The sequence below is a fragment of the Stegostoma tigrinum genome, chromosome 11 (genome assembly GCF_030684315.1).
Source record: "Stegostoma tigrinum isolate sSteTig4 chromosome 11, sSteTig4.hap1, whole genome shotgun sequence".
In the NCBI taxonomy this organism is placed as follows: domain Eukaryota; kingdom Metazoa; phylum Chordata; class Chondrichthyes; order Orectolobiformes; family Stegostomatidae; genus Stegostoma; species Stegostoma tigrinum.
Genome location: NC_081364.1, coordinates 81,591,217 through 81,596,291, shown reverse-complemented (window position 1 = coordinate 81,596,291; position 5,075 = coordinate 81,591,217). Strand labels below are relative to the sequence as shown.

At 47.6% G+C, this 5,075-nt stretch overlaps 1 pseudogene; it reads left to right on the top strand.

Annotated features, from left to right (window-relative positions):
• Nucleotides 1-3,694: 3,694 nt before the first annotated feature.
• On the top strand, nucleotides 3,695-3,875 carry LOC132210295 (U2 spliceosomal RNA; annotated as a pseudogene).
• Nucleotides 3,876-5,075: the final 1,200 nt, after the last annotated feature.

The following is a 5,075-nucleotide window of genomic DNA, read 5'->3' as shown; positions in this document are numbered from 1 at the left end:
AGGTCTTGCCAACAAAAGTCATCTCAACAGTACAAATAAAAGTAATCTGTACTATTAAAGACATATATTCAGCCCAATCTGTTTACTAAAGCAGTTTTATTGAGATATTAACTTTGTTCTATGTCTCTGATCTTGCTGAAAAACCATGAAGCTTTCCTGAGTATTTTCATATTGTCGTTTAAAAATCGTATTTGGAAGTTGTACCCATCATTCTGAAAGGGAGAGCTTTCATGGCCATGTGAAAACTTGGATCAGGAGTAAGTGATTAGAAAAATCAAACCAAGTTCGCCATGCGGTGAGCTCTTGAATGATGTGGCCTCAAATAAACGTTCCTCTCCACCCCTGCTAAAATTGGTGTGTTATTCTTAGTCATGAATCTGTCTGCCACTCCCTTACGAATATTCAATAACTTATCCTCCATCTCTCTCTGGAAAAACTTCCATAAACACACAATCATTGGAAAGGGTAAAATAAACAAGTCACCATTGTCTAACTGAGATATTGTCCAGTTTTACAGTCCATCCACTGGTGGTAATCTCGTGCACAAATGGAAATATTGTTTCAGCATTCAACTTGAAAAGACTGCTCGGAATATTTTGCGTTCAAACACGATCATGTGTCATTCGCCTAAAGTGCAAGAAATCTAGGGCCAGTCTGGTCATGATTTCCTCTGAAGATAAATACTTCTCAAAGGAATCACTTCAGTCAATCATCTCTGGATGGCTTCTGATTTCATCGTGCCCATAGCCTAATGCAGTCTCACCATTACCCTGGAAAAGTGGCCAAAAACTGCCCTATTCGGCCTTGAGACTGCTCAACCATGTCCTGCAGCAAACAGGTACTACAGCCATGTTACCTTTCTTAGTAACTGCCTAAGGAACCAAATCATCCCCATTGGACTACAGTCCACATTCAAGCCTTCCCAATTTGTCCCAAGATGTGACAATGTCTACATCCAGAACATTAAGACACTTCAGAATCATCTTTCCCTCCGACTCCTGAAACACACACTCGCAGCAATGCGACGGCAACTCCAGGCAATACAATCCAGCCTACCCAAGCTCAGAGCCTCCCTCTCTCAGACCTCTACACCCGTCGCACTCACACCAACCTCTTCCCTGCAGAACGTACATTCCTCTGCTCCAATCCCAACCTCACCATAAAACCCATGGACAAGGGAGGCACAGTTGTAGTATGGCACACTGACCTCTACATCGCTGAGGTTACATGCCAACTCTCCAACACCACCTCCTACTGCCCCCTTAATCATGACCCCACGCCTGACCACCAAACCAGCATCTCCCAAACAATCCACAACCTCATCTCCTCAGGTGACCTCCCACCCACAGCCTCCAACATCATCATTCCCCAACCCTGCAACGGCTGTTTCTATCTCCTTCCCAAAATCCACAAACCTGACTGCCCTGGTTGACCATTATCTCTGCCTGCTCCTGCCCCACCGAACGGATCTCCACCTCATTGGAATTCATCTTTTCACATTTCGCCCAGGAACCCCCTACCTACGTCTGTGACACCACCCATGCTCTCCATCTCCTACAAAACTTACAATTCCCCAGTCCCCAACACCTCATCTTTACCATGGACATCCAGTCCCTATGAACCCGCATTCCCAATACAGATGGCCTAAAGGTCATCCGCTTCTTCCTCTCCCGCAGGCCCAACCAGTCCCCCTCCGCTGACACCCTCATTCACCTTGCCGAACTCTTCCTCACCCTCAACAACTTCTCTTTCAATTCCTCCCACTACCTACAGACAAAGGGGGTGGCCATGGGTAAGTGCATGGAACCAAGCTGTGCCTCCTTCTTTGTAGGTTATGTGGAACAATCCCTCTTCCATACTTTCACAGGCCCTAAACTCCACCTCTTCCTCCATTACAGTGATGGCTACATCAACGCCGCCTCATGCATCCACGAGGAGCTCAAACAGTTCTTTGACTTCACTGACACCTTCCACCCCACCCTTAAGTTCACCTGGACCATCTCTAATGCCTCTCCCTCCTTCCTGGACCTCTCTGTCTCCATCTCTGGCAACAACCTAGAAGCCAATATCCATTTCAAGCCCATTGACTCCCAAAACTACCTGGAATACACCTCCTCCCACCCACTTTCCTGCAAAAATGCCATCCCCTATTCCCAATTGTGCCAGATCTGCTCCCAGGATGAGGAATTCCACACCCTGTACATCTCAGATGTCCTCGTTTTTCAAGGACTGCAACCTCCCCCAACTCAGTGGTCGAGAACTCCCTCGACCGTGTCTCCCACATTTTGCGCAACTCATCCCTCACACCCCGTCCCCACCCTTATCTGCCTTCCGGATGGACTACTCTCTCCGTGACTCTCTGGTCCGCTCCACGCTCTCCTCCAGCCTCACCACACCTGGCACTTTTCCCTGCAACCGCAGAAAGTGCTCCATCTTCCCCTAGACCTCCCCCCTCATCTCAATCCCAGGCCGCACATCTGCTAATATGGTATACTGCATCCGCTGTTTCCGTTGTGGCTCTGCTGCATCGGAGAAACCAAGCGGAGTCTTGGGGACAATTCTGCAGATCACCCATGCTCGGTTCACACTAAACAACTCCCCCTCCCATTCTGCAAATGACATGTCCGTCCTGGGCATCCTGCAGTGCCACAACGATGCCACCTGGAGGTTACAGGAACAGCAACTTATATTCTGCTTGGGAACCATGTACCCCAATGGTATCAATGTGTATTTCACAAGCTTCAAAATCTCCCCTTCCGCCACTGCATCCCAAAACCAGCCCAGCTTGTCCCCGCCTCCCTCACCTCCTCTTCCTCTCACCTGTCCCCTCCTCCCACCTCAAGCCGCAACCCCATCTCATACCTACAAACCTCATCCCGACTCCTTGCCCAGTCTGTCTTTGCCGACTGACCTATCCCCGACCTACCTCCCCATCTACACTCACCTTTACTGGCTCCATCCCCGCCTCTTTGACCTGACTGCCTCCTCTCCACCTATCTTCTCCGACATAGCAGCGGCTACGCACTGATGATGTCTTCTCAACTGGAGACGAAACGTTTGCAATTCATTTGCCAAACTCGGCGAACAAACCAACAGCCAACTATCTTCTCCTCTCTCCATCTTCAGTCCGCCTCCCCCCTCTCCCTATTTATTCCAGAACCATCTCCCCATCCCCCTTTTCTGATGAAGGGTCTCGGCCCGAAACACCAGCTTTTGTGCCCCTGAGATGCTGCTTGGCCTGCTGTGTTCATCCAGCTTCACACTTTGTTATCTTGGATTCTCCAGCATCTGCAGTTCACATTATCGCTGATGCAGACAGTGACAGGCTGAAGCACCTTCCCCTGTGCTGGGACATTCTCTGAGTGTGCGGTTCTGTACCAATTGTTGCTGCAATCTCACTGACCCGCTGCTAGTCATGGAGCTGGTTCATGAGCCTTGTTGGTGACGTCAGCTCTGCCCTACCTGATTCGATTGGTACATTTCCGATGATCTACATTCACTGCGAAGAGAGATTTATAGAAAAAGGTGCTGAAAAAGTGTTGGTGTAAACTGACTGTTTGGCCTGGTCAGGAAGCCCAGGAGTTTGGGAACAGTAAAAACTGACAGCAGTGATTTACAAGTCTTTGCACACAGTCAGGCTGATGGAAAATATGGAAGGTAACTGGGACTTAAGGTAGTCCAGCACTATAATGGCATTGCTTCTTGGCCTACTTGGTTGACATCAGTGTGTAATACTTATTCTCGTCAGTTTTAATATCTGGTATGTCCTTTATTTCAAGGCCCTATGTTAAACTGATTGTTGGAGTAAGGCGTAGGAGCATGCTCCATTTGCTGTGTTTCCAGGACTGGTTATAGTCTCTTTGAACCAATTCTAAAAACAGTCTCATCAAAACTTGAGGAAGTATCCAGGCATGAGATGTCAGCCTTCCTGCCGTGTTCATCCAGCTCTACACCTTGTTATCTCGGATTCTCCAGCATCTGCTCAACAGGCCCTTCAGCCCCACAAGTCCACACTAAACCTCAGAGCATCCTAGCCAGACCTACAACCCACCTAATCTACCCCTCCCTAAACATTACAGGCAATTTAACATGGCCAATCAGCTAACCTGCACCTCTTTGGATTGTGTCAGCACCCTGACAAAACCCACACAGACACAGGGAGAATGTGCAAACTCCACACAGGCAGTCTGCGAGAATCGAACACAGGTCCTGGCGTTGTGAGGCAGCAGTGCTAACCACTGAGCCACCATGCCGCCAAAGTGCTTTCTCTCAGTACTCTCACCCAACTTTCTCCAAATATGCTTGTTCCAAGGTAACTGTTAATCTGTCCTTTTCTGCATGTTCAACACTTGCTCTGATGTTAGTGCCTCATCCCTGGTAATGCCACACCTTCCCACCAACACCATCCCCAAATATCCACACATGGCATCAGAAGTAAAAGCAAATCGCCTGCCAACACTACCTCATTACAAATAGCATTTCAGAAAAAAAAGATGAAGCTATCGAAGTATTCACTAGTGTTGACTTTGATGATGACTTGGGATGTATTGATCTAGAGATTTTGGAAACACTGAGCTAGGAAAGGAGATGGCATATACAACACACGTTTTTCATTTGAGTGCAGAGCAACTAATCAAACAAGTGTGCATGTGACTGCTTTATTTTTCTCATGCCAAGCCCTGAGCGCTTAATCAGATTACCAATTCACTGATGTGGGATACAACTGTGAATGACAGTCAGTGGCACATTATTCCGAAAGCCAATTCTCACATTAGCCAGACCGAGATATATTTGCAAATCTAGCGAAATGAGCCAGAGTTAAATAAAAATGCTAAATCAAGATGCAGAATTGCCTGTCCACAAAGTACATTCTTGCTCTAAGAACTCTACAAGCTTTTCAGCACCTGACACAAGTTATGCCGCAATATCCCTGCCCTTCCCTGACATTTTTGCACTTTGAAGTTTCAACTAGAACTTAATGTCTCACAGTGCTCCTGTCTTGCCTGGTGTTTATCACAGGCATAAGACAGGCAGCTTAGCATTGTTATCACCAGCAGTCAGTCAAGGGCTGGTCA